Here is a 16,211-nt window from a genome sequence, read left to right on the forward strand (position 1 = left end):
ACGCTGCAGCTCACTTTCAGGGCTTCAGCATCACAAATTATGCACCTAAGCACTTGTTCTTGTCTCTCCTTTCTTTGTCTCACATCACATACAAACACAGCATCTCACATTTTGCCAACACTGCTTTTATTCCTTTGGGTAACTTTCACTGTGAGTTAAGACGACTGAAATGTTCCTCCATAGTTTTTCTGGCCTCCATAGTTCCATCCATAGCGAGTTCCAGCCTCCATGTAGCTTCCCTGCACAGTACCAGCATCTTTTGCTTCATTCACTGGGCATTTTCTTTCTTCCCTCCACACTGACAGCCAGCTCTGGCTGTGGCAAGGACATCAGCTAAGTGAGAACAAGAGGCCCTTGTGGATGTCTTGGTGCTCAGGGTTCCTCTGTGCCCAGGTGATCCCCTGTCCCCTTCAGAGGCAGACCAGACCTCCACACTATCCCTGGGGATGCTCCATGTGCAGGATGAAGCTGCTGTGTTGTCATTGCTAACAGGCAGTGCAACCGCAGTGCCGTGCTCCCAGCTGCTCACCCAAACCCCCTTCTGCTGCCAGCATGGAGGGAGACCCTGAGGGACACTCCTGGTCCCCAGCCTGCCCCTGGACTGGGAGCCACTGCTCACAGCTCCCTGGCTGTGCTGTCCATGTGGCCAATGGCTCGTGTCCCCAGCAGCCCAGCCTCCCAAGCCAGGTCTCTGCAGGGTGGGGCTGGGGCTGTCGTGTGGGGCCGTGTCCAAAGCCTCAGGGCCCTGGGCACATCAGGGGCTACAAGTCCCCGAGTCTGGGGGCTGCTCCTTTCCACTTCCAGTGAGTTCAGCTGTGGAAGGGGTGCTGGGGGTGGCCCTTGGTGACACAGGTGCATTGTGTCAAGTCCCTTAGTGATGCAGGACACTGTGATGCACAGAGGCCCTTGTAACATGTCAGAGCCCTGCCCTGCCAGAGGGGTACAGGAGGCGTGCAGAGCCCTGGGGTGCCCAGTCCCAGCAGAGCAGCTCTCTCAGGACAAAGCAGCTCCTGGGATCCCTCTGCGACAGAGCACGTGAGAGATGGAGGACAAGGCCAACCCCATCTCCCAGACGCTCAGGCTCTTGCCCAGCTGGCTGGAAAAGCAACAACTTTCTGACTGGAAAGAATACAGCAAGGTGGACCTGTATTCCCTCGGAGAAGTTGAAGGCTGCAAAGAACCATCTGAGTGGGGAAAATTTATTGGCCCAGAGCTGTGTGAAGAGGAATACTCTGTTGGCCAAGAGTTTTCCAAAGGGAATGGTAACAGAGTGTCTGTCCAGTCCAGCTGGGAAGACAAGAGTGGCAAGGAGCTGGCTCAGGACAATTGGGAACATGTGAGGATCCAGAGTGCTGGGGTCAAGCCCCTGCTGCAGGAGGAGGATCAGTGGGATGAACTGACTCTCCTCGATCTGCCTGAACAAGAAGACAGGGAGCAAAGACTGGGAGGCTTTGCAGAGGATGGGCTCCCAGTTCCTGTCCCCCGGGAGGCCTGGGCTGAGCGCCGGGCATTTGAGCCATGCCCCCAAGTGCCGTTCTGTGCCTGGCCTCCCCACAACCCAGTCCCTGCCCTGCTCAGCTGCCCCAGCCCCTCAGCTCCACAGCTGCGAGCCCAGGGTCCCTGCAGGAAGTGTCTGTCCCATGTCAAGTGGGTGCTGTGGGAGGTGAGCAGCCTCTTCTGCTCCCCTTGGCCTTGCCTGGCACCACTGCCCGAGGATTAGCGCACAGAGCCTGCCCAGCGTCCTGAGGGAGCCACACGGGCTGCTGTGCCTGGGAACAAAAGATAGAACAGTAGGAAAAATAGGAGCAAGAAAACGAGAATAAGAATAAATATTATTTTGAAATAAATATTATTTTGAAAAACAACAACAATATGTTAGATTAATAAAAACAAGAATATTAATTAGAAGATGAAGTAGAAGGAGTAGTAGTAGTAAAGAAGGAGAAGAAGAAGAAGAAGAAGGTGATGCAGTGGATGAAGCAGTAGTAGTGAACAATAATAATAACAAAAAGAATAATAAGTTGAATAAGAATTAAAAGAAGAATTAGAAGAAGTGGAAGAAGCAGAAAGAATAGTATTAACAATTAGGAATAAGAATTAGAACAAGAAAAACAGAAGAATAAGTAGAATATGAATAACTAAGATGAAGAAATAGAAATAGTAGCAGTAATAAATAATAATAAAAAGAATAATAATAAGAATAAGAAATTGTACTAGTGGTAGTAATAATAATGGCAAACTAAAATACACATCCACACATCTTCTCAGGATGAAACAGGATGAAGGGAAAGGCTTTAAAGATCATCTAATTCCTACTGATTCTCTTCTTTCTTTCTTTCTTTCTTTCTTTCTTTCTTTCTTTCTTTCTTTCTTTCTTTCTTTCTTTCTTTCTTTCTTTCTTTCTTTCTTTCTTTCTTTCTTTCTTTCTTTCTTTCTTTCTTTCTTTCATCTCTGAGACCTCTTTCTAATTTCTTTCTATCTCTCTACCTCCCCTTTTTTGTTAAATAAAATCCCTGTGTTGTCCTCATATGGTCTCATTTACACCTTCATTTGAGCAGAGGCATCTCTCCCTAAATGGGATAGTGACACCTGGAAGGGGCAGGGTCCCTTCCAGCCACAAGCCTTCCATGATTCCGTCAGCTCCTCACTTCCCTTTGCTTCTTCCCTCTGCTTCCAGCTGGGAATGTGCTAGAAAATGTCCAGCAAAGAGGCCTTTTCTGTCTGCTCTGGGAGCCCACACAGCTTCAGGACCTTGTCACCTCCACCACCTGCACAGCTCCCTTGGGAGGCACAGCAGAACCAGCACCCTGGGAGCCTCAGTAATTCCCCTCTGGGATCCATGGCACACAGAGCAATAGTGTAGAATTCCAATTTCCAGCAAGGAAAAATGTTCCTGTCCTTTCAGGGAAAGCTCTGATGGGGCTGAAAACCAAGTGGAGCAGGATCTTACAAAGACATTTCACAACCAGCCTTCATAACTTAGCCAAAGGCTGTTTTAGCACCTGGATTGGGGAAGAAATTCAGGGCAGGGTTTTTGTCTGGGAGCTGCCACAGGTAGAGATAGACACCATGAAACAAACTGAGCAGGCAAAGACAGGAAGAAGAGAAAGGAGGACACAAATAGCACTAAGCTGGTGGCACTCTGAAAACCAAAGTGGAACTTAGTGAATAGGAATGGGACAGAAATAAAAAACCTCTGAAACTTTGATTTACTATGCAAGTGCAATATTGTTCCTTGATTGCAACAAGGAACAACAACCTCCTACTGTTAAGAGCAGTCATCCAGCATGCTTTTCAGAAAGTTCTTAGCTCTGAATTGATGTTGTAGGCTGCAGACACAAAGAAAGATGGAATGGGCTTTCTCCTCCTTCTGGTTCCTTTGACATCCTCAGCAGAGGAAGCACCAGGTAGAAAAGAGCACCTTGTGTTCACCCTTCAGCAGGATATGGAGGGGCAAAAAGGTCTCATAATCTCTGTAGCTATTCCCACAGGGATGTGAAGGCAGATGCCAGACCCCCAAGGGTCAATTAAGGGGTGTCTTCATGCAACGCTCACTTGGTATTGAGGGGCAGAATGGTAATTTTATTCACTGAACTTTGTAATTCTGCCACAAGGCTGGTGAGTAGGCCGTGACCTCCTGAATGCAAAGATTCTGTGATCTTTCTTTTTTGGGGTAGAAAACCAGGCCCTTTGGTAGCCAAATTCAGTGCCCACAGGTGGCATTTACAGGGTTATTTATTGTGTGAAATGATGTGCGGGGATATTCGTGTAACTCTCTGCAGTTGTTGCTTAGTGTGCAAACAACATCCCTCAGTCACACCAAAGGAAAGGGAAACCTTTTGTTGTATGAAAACCAACAAAACCTCTGAGTCTGAGTCTGTTTGCCACTGGGTCAAAATCAAACAATGTATTTATCCCCCACCCTTGAAGCAGTAACATTCTGCTTTCCTGATGACAAAGCTTGAATCAGCCCCTTTTCAGTCATCTTAGTCCATGTTGCTCCTCCCCTAGAGGAACTGCCAAAATCAGGTTGCTCTTATATTATCCTCTCCCCATATTCTAAGTTACCACTTAGAATTGCAGTGTAATTCCCCTCCCAAGGAAATATAAAATATCAGGAGTAGTAAGCCACTGCCCAGGCCTCCCTCCTGCCTCTCAAAACGCTAGCTTACTTTGCAAAAAGTGATGATGGTACTGAGAATCCAGCTCAAGGACTAATTGACTGAGGAGAACATTTTCTTTAATGCTATGGAATTTCAGAAACCTTTAAATCTGGTGCCATATACATGTAAAGTGTACTCTAAACTGAAATGACTTACACATTTCACACAGTAGAAGAGAAAAGACAGTTATGACATGTTTCATATACACACAAAAATGTGCAGATTAAAGTAGCCCTAGGGCAGCAATTATGCTCTTTGAAGCATATCTAACTGATCAGCTGAAATTCTTATCTGTGGCAAACACTGGTGCCAATCTGCATGTCTTGTTACAATTGTATATAATAGCAGTGTCACAGTAATGAAGGGCAGTTAAGTTACATACATCAACCAAGTTGCTGGAGTGTATGGCTCATTATGTTGTGACTAGAGAACCCTGTGAACATCTTGTATTAATTTTACTAATTTAGAATTTCTCCACATAAAAAAATAATTTTTTGAGACTGATATAGTCTAATGACCCTTTCAGTAATTTCTGGATTTACTTAAAAGGCTTATTCAGCTCCTCTGTGTTTCAAAGTCTACATGTGTTCAATTGAATGTGAACCCAAGCGCAAGACCTTCAGAAAAAATTGTGACTTTGATGTGTAAGTGAAACAAAATTCAACCTAGTGAAGTTATTTCTCATTCACACCTCCTTTAATGTACTCAGAATTAGGTCCCCTGTCCTTAAAAGTTAATATAAGAAAGTGAAAGATATCAGCCTCTGAAAAAAGTATTTTTATTGAAAGAAATAAGGCTGTACTTTAAATTTAACCTTCTCATCAGTAACAGCTTCCTGACTGTGCGTTTCTGGGTGCCCACTTGGGTATGTGATGTATGTCTAACCAGGCATGATTAGCCCTTAAATGAATGAAACAGCCTAAAATTCACAGTCCTCAATAAGGGCATGTCTCACCTTCCACTCCTGGGGGATTGTTTTGAGTCAGGTTTTAGCTTGCTTTTATTTACACACCAGAAGATTGTGCAGCACTGATGATTCTGGTTTTGTACCCTCCTGCCCCATGAAACTCCCAGCTCTGGTGAAACTTACCGAAACTGGTGCCAAGGTTTGGGACAAGAGCGGTTCCTTCCTCATGCCAATGAAGAACATATGTCCTTAAAACTGTCCTGTTGTTAGAAAACTGCGACAGTCTAATCTCAAAAGATGAGAAGATAGTTTTAAATTATTTCAGCAGTATTCTATATGTCCGTTGATATTTGTGACATTCACATGGGAACAAATTTGATAAATTACTCTAGGAGACTTGGACATTTCTGAAATACCATCTGGGAAATATGTAGAATAACCCTGGGAATTTGATATAGCACCAGGAATTTATGTGGAGGCAACTGAATCTTATACACGAATAACAGAGTTACATTGCCTCTAGTATTTGTTTCACAATGCAGCAGAAATTTTATACAGTGTTTCTGAGTAACATAGGTAGAATTCCTCTTCTGCTAGAGGGTTTTTAAACTGATTTCTCACATGCCTTAAGCATTGGGGTACATCAAGGTCTTAGCATGATGTATGCCTGAATTTCCCAGCCAAAGTTACTGCATTTTATTTTATTGGCCAGGGATTTATTGTTGGCATATGCTACTGTACATCCAGTGCAATATCCCTCGGTAGCAGATACCTCATTACAGTCAAGTCTTCCATGTCTCCTTGGAGTCTGGACATCTGCTGGAGGAAGTTCTCTGTGACCTGCACCTCCTTAAAAAAAAAAAACACATTGGCTGGAATGAAGGATTAGTGTAAAGGACGCCTGAAAAATAAAAGAAATGGGAAGGCAATTTACGTTCTCTGATCTAATAGCAATTTCATATAAAATTCTTGAAATCCCCTGTAATATGAGAATGGAGCAATGATGAATTAAAAGGGCTGATAAAAGCCTCACTGCTGGGTTAGCAAAGTCAGATGGGAAGGTGACATAGTGCATGTTCAAACCCCTGAAGGAGAAGTTGATCAGGAACTCTTAAATATCAATATGAGAGTAAAGATCTTCATTTCTGGGATGAAGAATATCCTTTTGTGGAGTCTCACCATTTTTGTTTTGCCCTAAATCTGATCGGAAGGGATCACAGAAGTGTAAAACTCTCAGTGAGAGGTGATTTAGGAAGCTACTGCCTTATAAGCAATATGGCAACAGCAGGAGTGATATAAACCTGTGCTATTATATCATATGCGATAAACTACCCCATGAATGCACTGAATGTGTATCTCACCTAACACATCTTTCCACACTTCTGCATTGGGGTGATTTCAGCTTTCCAGGTTGTGGCTGAACACAAGGCTGAGATTCCCAGGTATGAGTTTAACACCAAAAACAAGCGAGACACATCTCTGCTCCCTTAGTAATTTTACTTTTTGACCTGTGCAGAGATGTCTTTGTGCTCTGTCCCTTTTTCCTGTGTTGCCTGATGTCACTGAACTACTGCAAAAAAATGAAACCAAGCTGAAATTACCCTTAATTATGTCTAACCAAACTACAGGGAGATTTAAGGTCTGTGACCTCTTCTGTTTTGTTCCTTTCTGTGGATGTTTAACATGAACACATAAATTTTCAATTTTCTTTGACTGATTTTTAGTGAAACCCATCACTTTTGCATGGTGGAGAGGCAGCCATTGTAGTGAGTTTGTTCAATGGTATATGGCCATACAGAAGAATTGTCACAGATTTACAGATGTTGTTTACCATTCCAAAGTCCGAGGGAGTTTTCTTTTACATGCAGACTGAAACAAGATCCTTTTGGTGCTTGGGCAAAATATAATGCAACAAAGAATTCAGCTGTCAGTGGGGTCCTTTAGTAGGATATGTTCTTGGCCTTTGATTTCAGTTCAGGGGGGGCTTTTTGTTCTGTAGACACAGAGTCTTCATCAGTCAAAACCTGTATCTTTACAAGAACTCTGAGGCAGTACCATAGCATAAATAAATATGAATTATAGAATAGCCTTTGGAAACCTAAAAGAGCAATATGTATCTGAACATATAAAAAGTCTCCTAGAAATGCTTTGTTGGTCCAGGGTCAAGAGATGACCCCAAATCCATTTGAGTCAGTAGGACTCTTTCCAACAACCTTATTAAAGCATTTTAACTCTAACTTTGTGTAGAAATAAAAGTGTACTCTGGTCTTGAGTGAAGATTTACAGGAGCAGGAAAAAATTAGTTGCAGATCTCCCTTGTTTAAGCACTTATTGGCGGGCAGTCTTGGACAGGGCCATTGCCATGTTATTTTGCAATTAATTACTTTAGTCAGGGTTCATGTCACTGTGGTTTCAGCTCTATTAGAAGACTTTTTTATAGACATCCAATTAGTTGTTATACTTTATCTTAGAAAAAGCAGCTGCATTTGCAGAGGATTTCTGAAGAAACCTTTACAAAATGTACCTGATAAATGTGAAAATAAATCTAAATCACCAGCTCATCTTCTTTAAGCAGAACTCCTTGTGCAGATCAGTATACTAAAAACATGTTTGAGCTTCCAGTATAAGCCACCTGTTTTAAAATTTCATATTGAAAGGGAAGGTTACATTGTTTGTGTATATACATCACATCACACATGAATTGCAAATCCATTCACAGTAGTGTGATTTAGACATATGTGAGGAGTAAAATATGCTCGTGGGTGTGGAAAGAAGAGCATGTAATGAGAGGTTAGGATGATCAACTCACATTTCAGTCATGTAAAACATTTTGAAATTGTCACAGATGAATATTTCTTCTCAGACACTGTGCCATATATACCCCAGAAGAGATCTCAAAACCTAAATGTGGTATGTTTATGTCAGCTCTTGTGTGTATACCTGTCATCTGTGCTAACACAACACTTACAAACCTCCCTCCACTCTTGCACAGGACTTAAATAACTTGTTAGGCACTGCTCAAATACACAACAGACTGGCCTCTTTCCCAAACCATCTGTCTAATGTGTGTGGCCTATATTCATCCATTTAACTTAGGCTTCTCCATCCAGTTTGGAAAGACTGACACATTGAAAGACAAAGAATGGTGGTTACAGACAAAGACTCAAATTCCAGCCACTTTCCAGCAAATCAGCAACTCTGTTATTATGGGATGAACATCAAATGCTGCCAAGCTTTTCCTGAGAAGGTGGGTATGCTGCAACAGGGCTCTTGCCTGCCTGAACTGCCATTTCTGTGGTTTTTTCAGCTGTACATATCTTATTCATTCAAATGTGGAATGAAATGAATGCAGAGATTTTTTTTTTCTATTAAATTAAGCTATTCATTTTTATCCAGGTCTAGAGGAAGGCAAGAGAAGGCTGATTTGAAAATCTATTGCCCTTGAGAAAGGAGATGAATAGGTATGTTACAGGTTTGGACAGATAGGGAAAGGATGGATTTCAGGGGTGGAAAGGAGGTGAGAGATGACAAATGACAGGGGAGTAAAAAACCATTGCAGCATTTTTTTTATGCCAACAAAGAACAAAAGTAGTCAGTGGGGTTTTGCACAGCACAGATCTGTGAGAGATAAGGTCAGCAATAACATTGAGTGGCTCCAGAAGTTAAATATCAATACATTTTCTTCCTCAGTTCTACCATAACTTGAGCACAGTCCCCAGAGAAAAAAATAACTTCATTTGACTTATGAATAAGTTTTTGTCCTGAGCTTTTTGTCCTAACCTTGAGTACAGCTTAAATAAAGGGTTTGAAGCAATACAAACCATGATCTGAATTTCAAAAAAAGAAGAAACAAACAAAATCTTACTGTTCTTATGCCAAAGAGCAAGGCCTGTGTCTGTCCCTGATTTCCCAAGCAGTGCTGTGAATGCACATTTCTGCCTTGTGAGGAGTCTTATGGGTATCAGGAACTCTTGCACAGACAAGAAGACTGCACAGCAAAGGTAAAGCCCTGAAGTATTTTCTGTAAACCAAGTTTCTAATACAAAGAATCTCTAAAAGCATCCAAAGTAAATTACAGTTGTAGTACTGAAACTGGTGTTTGTCTTCCACTTTGAAATGTCAATGGAAAATTAATCCAAATTCAAATCAATACTTTGTTAAAAAATCAAAGAAAAAGGAAATGTGTTTAATGACATTTTGCATTTGGTGATGCAAAGCACAGAGCAAGTTTCCACTGATGACAATTTTCTAGATTAAAATATTATCATTATAGCATTTTTGACTCAATATAGGGTCTTTTTCTTTAAATCTTTCTTTAGATACTATGTAAGGAGACTAAAAGGCATCTGGTCCTCTCATTTCCTTAGGTTAGGACAAAAGAATCTGAAAATGAAAAGGTAGCAAATCATATATTTCAGATGAAGTAGATATGGCTAGAAGGAAAGAAGTAAGACATGAGGTCAGTGATTTCTAAGTCATAGTTTGGACATTGAAATGTTACTTTTTGGGACTTATTACCAACTCCACAAAAGAGCACCCCACTTGCCTGTGTCTTCTGCAAATATGTGCAACTGACAAAAAGAGAGAAACAAGTAAATCTCTTACACTTTGAGAAGAATGGCTTGATTGAACCCAAGCGTGGCAGGGGAGGCTGCAGAGGAACACTCTGCCTGTCAGAGAAAAGTTCTGCATCTGTGTGCCCCCAAATTGCCTTTTATGGAGGAAACTTTTATAATTATTTTTTTAAATTCCTTTCTTTCCATGCTAAGTCCCCATTGCCATTTGAGTGGCTGGCAGCACAGTGGCACTCATTATCCATGTGCTCTGTCATGAGACACTTGTGAGTGAACAGCAGGCCTTTCTGCAGTTACAAAGTGTTGTTTTATCCAGCAATTCATAGCAATTTATACCATAAACACACAATTTTGCTCTGCCCTCTGTTCCCTCTTCTCCCTCCCAAAAGGTCCCCAGCCAGCTGATGGGGAATGGAAAAAGCTACCACTTAGTGACAGAAGAGCCAAAGCAAAGATTTTTCAGATGCCCTGGAAGATGGCACATGCTCATGCAAATATTACCTGTACAGGCACCACTAGCTGAAGATGTATTACAGCAAAGAAAAAAGAAAGATAAATTTCATTTTGCAACCAGCTGTATGATTGCCAATAGCACTCTCTGTGTCTGAAAAAAATACTGGGAGTAGGATCCAGCTGTCCACGTATGTGGTTGAGAAACCCCAGAGAACCCCAGGCGAGCTCCACCTGCCCTTCTAGGGAACAGTGGGTCTTCCTAGGTCCTGTGGCAAAGCTGCCAGCCCATGCGGGGTTCTCAGACATCTCACATGGCACCAGGTCTTGTTGGTCTCTTCACTCCCCTCATGGTCCCTATCCAGCAAACAACACAGCTTCCTGATCTAGACATCCAAAGCCACCAAAGATGTTCCAGGGTATCACAGGAAGGTGTCAGCAGGGAGGTAGGTATGAAACTAATGGAAACTCAGACAAAAAGTGTTGATCATCTATAGACCCTCTGTTCAGACTGCCCTTTGCCTTACTCTACCAAAGTACTGGGTCTGTTCCTTGTGGGTCCAGTTAGCCACAAGAACCACTAATTTAGCCCATGGTATCTTCTGTTTTGTCCCTAAGCTCAATTCAGAGAAAAACAAAGGACTCTGGGCAGATAAAGTGTCCTGATGGCAGCTCATAGCTGTTTCCAGTCTTCCTCCAGGCTTACCCTTCCTCCATCCACCACCCTGTGTGACTAACACAGTTGTCTCACATAATCTGCAGAAACAAAGCAATTCACAGCTCTGCCTCCAGGACTCTGCTCCCTCACTGTGAGCATTTATTTAGCTCAGGTCTGACTTGGCACAGATGTGAATTGGATGTGTAGCTTCTTACAGCCACGTGTATAAGCAGGACTCAGCAACCTGTTGAGGTTGCTGGGAGAATGTCTTTCTAAATTTATTACACTTCTGTAAGAGCACACCAAGCATCAGATTTATTTTTTTTTCTGAAATGACACAGGAAGCTTATTCCTAATTTGCCATAGAAAAGTTAGTGAAGGAGAAGAAAGAGACATTTGGGAACTGGAAAAATTTAAGACATGGTCTATCTATGTCTTGAAGTGCCTCATATAAAAAGGGATGATTTGGAAGCAACTTAGGATTTTCCCTTATTCACAAAAGAACAGATTTTCCAAAATATTCCACAGAAGAAATATTAGCAGTGAAGGAAGAAAGTCCCTTGGCAAAACTGCATTTGTTGTTGTGCATTTGTTTGTGTTTTTAGAAATCTCTGACCTTTTATTAAACAGTAATACACTCTTCCCTACAACAGTCTTACTAGAGAACACTTCAACCACATGATCAACCATGAGCATAAAAAGTATTTCAGAGACATGGCATGTTTAGAATAGTGGATTACCTCTCTTCTGGCAAATTAAGCAGAGATCAGGAAAATTCCAGGGTTGTGTAACTCTTTACAGTAACGTTATTACACGTATACATTGGTGGCTCATGGTCAACCTACCCTCCACCAGGACCCAGAGCCTTTCTCTGGAAAGTTGCACTGCAACTGATCAGCCCCCAGCATGTTCTGGTGCCTGGGGTAGTTTTTGCTATTTGTCTTTGTTGAACTTCAGCATTCCAGCCTGTCAAGGCTGAATCTGATGCAGTGGTCACTCCTCCCATTTTTGCAACCTCTGCAAACTTTGTGAGAGGCACGCTGTCCCTTCAGGTCATTAATGAAGTTACTAAATGGTGTTTTTCTCAGTCTTGACCCCTGAAAGGCACCAATAGAGACTGGTCACTGCTTGGACTTTGTACTGCTGATCAGAAACCTCTGAGTCTAGTCTCTATTTTATTAATTTCCACCATAAGAATGGTATGGGAAACAGTGTTAAAAGCCTTCTAAAATCAAGATAAACATCCACTGTTCTCCTCTTGTCTCTCAAGCTAGTCGGGTTGTCAGAGAAGTATACCAGGTTGGTCAGGAGGGATTTTTTGTTCACAAAAGCTAACTAGCTACTGCTTTCTGGACCTTCCCACTTTTGGAAATGGTTTCAGAGTTTATCTACAATTGCAATTGTTGCAGAATGAAGTGGTTCTGTATTTAGCAATGCTGCCTGAAAGAAGGGGATCAGTGAAATAAGGGTCAGAAACCCACTTTGGTCAATAGCATCACAGCTACTATGGAGTTTTTGGGGGCTCAAGAATAGGCTATTTACAGACTCTTTGATTCAGCAAATCCAATCCTCAGCACTTGTGACAGCATTATATGTTTTCTGTTGTAAAGCAGTCAAGCGGAGCCTGAAAACTAGCTATAAAACCTTGCAGGAGTGGGTGCTTCTGAGCTTCTTTGTGCATGGTGGGATATACCAGCAGTCAGAGTGCCTTTAATCTGACACCCTGTGGAAGCCAAGCCCAGCAGGGAGATAGTGGTTAGTGCTCCCACAGCCAAGGAGCAAACACAGGGAGCAAACACAAGGAATGCAGCAGTGCTTGCTAGGCAGGCTTCTTGCTATATACAGGAAGAGTGGACACCAGTGTGCCCTTGTGTCTTCTGTAGCTGACTCTGAATAACTTTTAATGATATGGATGCTCAGTTTTCTCATATGAAGTATGGTGCAGGCTGCAGGAAGGCAGACATGCCTTCATCTGAGGAGGGTGTGATTTTCAGTGTTGAAATGGGCATGAGTAAACAGTGTGAGCTGGGCCTCATGTGGGTAACACAGGAGCAAGGATACACAGGCTTCCTGCTGTTGAGTTTATTTTTGATCAGAGGAACAGCACTGATGATTTAATCCATCATGTCAAAAGTCCTCAGAGTCAATACAGAAAGAATAGTAATTTAAGTCTCTCACTGACAACTGCCCATTTTCAGCTTTAGCCAACTGTGCAGCTTAGAAAAGAAAAGGAAGCTATACTGACATGAAAGGAGATGTCTTCTGTAAATTCCTAGTAACCATCTACCTCTCCCTAGAAAGAAGTAATATTTGTTTTCATACATGTGGTCACCGCTCCAGTGACTAATGTAGATTTAATTTCATCATTTTCTTTAATAATAAGTGGCTGTATTTTCCTTGCCATGATAATGCTATTAAAGTTTATTCAATAACAGAAAAACAAAATGGACCAGCTTGGAAGAGTGTCTAGGTCTAATGGGCTTGAATCTGCTGACAGAAGAGTCTGTAGTAATCTGCCACTTTCACTGGGCAAAAGCTGAGCTATTGACTGAGATATGTCTGTTCAGCAGTCAGCTCTGTGACTACAAGGATTGCAGCCAGAGCTAATAGTTAGCCAGATACAGTCAGCAAAAGCCATCAGTGCTGCTGTGTAGACACCAGCGTGGTCTAACTGCCCAAGTGTGTGCTCAGGATGTGCTCAGTATTTCCCACATCACTGCAGCTTCCTGCCTACCACCACTCCAGGATGCTGGATGTGATCATCTGCAGTCACAGCAGGGGTGAGAGCACAACCTGGCACAGCCTTTGCCAGCAGCTCAGCAAGGGCTGAACACTAGCACTCCATAAAAACATTGAATACAGTGGTAAATGTTTGTGAAAACAGTGAAGACTTTTGTCTCAAAGCTTTCTTACAGACATCGATCAAGAATTATTGCCAGGCAGTGCTGGGAACCCCTGAACCTACCTTCTGGTCTGGGGGCTCTGATGGTCTCTCCAAGACCTCTGTTTCCACATGTGTGAAGGAGGAATGGAATTTACTGCCACAAAGCAGTTTTTGTATAACTTAATTCCCTTGAGGGCTGTGAGCTCTGGACGTGCCTTGTGAAATCACTGCAGAAATATGGTTTTGTTTCTGTAGAATGTCTGAATGATACTGTCAAGCAGGGAGATATTATCTGTTTCTAGTCTGAATGTGAAGAAACAAAGGGTGTTACCCAACAGCAAATACTGATTTAGCAGCAGGCAGCACTGTCAAAAATTTGGTAGATGAGTGTAATGAAACCAGTAGTGTCTTACCCAAATTTATAGAGAACTAGATCATCTTAGAAAATAAACCCCCTTACTGGCTATTTGATTCTTCTGGTTATATCACCCAAAATTATTTTCCTGCAGAGAAGATTTGTATGGAGCAGGGCTTACTTTCATGCCTTTTCTACTTTTGTGATTCATAACAAAATTTAAGCAGTTTTTTCTTACCGAGTTTCTTCTGCCCCAACAAAGGCAGACATGGAGGGCCTGTCCAGGACTAGTAGTTCTGGGTGCCAAAGTGAAGTGGTGCAACATTTACAAGGTATATATTTATACATTAAGCATCCTTGTTACATTACTGTCCTTCAAAACAAGTAAGAGCTTTTAGAGAGTAAGGTATAAACCCTAGATGCAAGCTCAGGAATATATTATCTCTCTTGCCTTTTTTAGATGACTCAGGAATGTCCCTGTCAAGTCAAAATCTTGATTGTGGAAATCCTCTTGAGAAGGAAAACACAAACTGAGCACATATTAACGAGACAAATTTCATGTTACAGAAATAGAAACAAAGATGTTTGTCATGTGTGTGAGTTCTCATTACATTCTGCATTCTTAGTCTTGTCCACATTAGGATTTTCTATTTTCAGATTGATTGTTTCTGAAAACAAAGCTTTTACAGGGCTTTAAAGTATGTCCTCAGTCTGCAGATGGCATCCTTAATACAGCTCTAAAGGTACTGAGGGTAAGCTGGACTAGACAAGTCTGAAAGTACTGAAAATAGAAAAAGGAACACAGTTTTACATCATGATCTAGAAACATCTTCCAGCCTTCATGGACACCCAGTTCTGTACTCATGGAGTATAGAATTGTTCCATCTGTACTGAAATCTGCAACACATTTCATACAGTGGTTCACACATTATTTATGGATCAAACTTACTTTATAATGACAACAGACTGATATAGTTTCAACTTTCATTGTAAGACTATAACAGAACTCTGCAGAGATGCACGTACTACCCTGTGAAAATATCCCTGATACAGTCCTGGATGTGGAGTGAAACATGCACATATCCATACTGTTTGCACATAAAGATTATTTGCTATAAGAAGTATTTTACTTCCTCTACGACTGATATACGTCTGATTTTTTTTTTCCTATGCAAGGTGTAATATACTACTCCAGCACGATGTGCACTAGAACTTGCAAACCTCATTAGGTCCTTACAGCTAATAGAGGAGTAACGTGAGCACACACACACAAGGTGGTGCTGCTGGGCTGACACAGTGAAGGTCCTGCTACCTCCACTCACAGACCATTTCGTGAGAGAAAATCCCACCCTGGGAATCCTTTCTTTGATTTTCTACTTTCTGAATACTCCACCCTTCACAGTTTTTCAGTATTTTTGGCATTATTTTGATTATGTCCGAGACACCTGTTTCAGTGGACTGCAAGTACCACACAGATCTTTCATCAAAACCTGGGTCAGAATGACATAAGGTAAAATTCCAAAGTGCCTATGTGAATGTCACAGGGTCCAGGATGCATACAAACAATACCAAATATCTTTTTTCTTAAATAATTGAGGTGTAAATTCCTAATCCATCTAGATACCTTTGCAAATGTTATGAAATCTCTAATTTAACTTCATAGGATCAAAACAGAAGACACCTTAAACCAATTTATCTTTTGAGGATGGAATTCACACCTGTGTTTTTAATAAGCAGTTACATAACACACACACTGAGATTTACATAAAATAAAAGACTGAACAAGCAAATTTGTTTGATACAAAGTAGTAATACAAGCAAATATGGAAATGTAAGGACTCACAGATGTTAAGGGTTGAGTTCTGTAGGTTTATGTTGATGTGAGCTGAAATAATTCTGGAGTTTTTTAAGGCTTACAGCAGTCATACAGATAAGATAGACAAATTGTTTTGTTAGACATTAAAAATTAAATGAAGTTTTGGATTAGAATAGCAACGAAGATGTGTAGAATGGCTCCTTACCTGAGAATTCTGAGCAAAATTTGAAGCACAGAGGGAATGTATGAATTATGTGCTCTAAAGTATAGGTTTTCCTGCATGATTTCCTCTAGACTGACTGTACTGGCTCCATTGCTGAGTAGTCAGTCTGCCCAGAGCACCCTTTAGGTCTCCTAAGGATAGCTAGTGTTTTGGTAATCACAAAGTAATTAAAGTTTGCCTA

At 41.7% G+C, this 16,211-nt stretch overlaps 1 long non-coding RNA gene across 1 annotated transcript; it reads left to right on the forward strand.

Moving 5' to 3' along the window:
• Positions 1–707: 707 nt before the first annotated feature.
• LOC135295217 (uncharacterized) lies at positions 708–8,592 on the forward strand. The gene is made up of 3 exons (XR_010357244.1): positions 708–803; positions 8,167–8,317; positions 8,467–8,592. It is a non-coding gene; the product is annotated as an uncharacterized LOC135295217 (long non-coding RNA).
• Positions 8,593–16,211: the final 7,619 nt, after the last annotated feature.

This window comes from Passer domesticus, chromosome 2 (assembly GCF_036417665.1).
Source record: "Passer domesticus isolate bPasDom1 chromosome 2, bPasDom1.hap1, whole genome shotgun sequence".
Taxonomy (NCBI): domain Eukaryota; kingdom Metazoa; phylum Chordata; class Aves; order Passeriformes; family Passeridae; genus Passer; species Passer domesticus.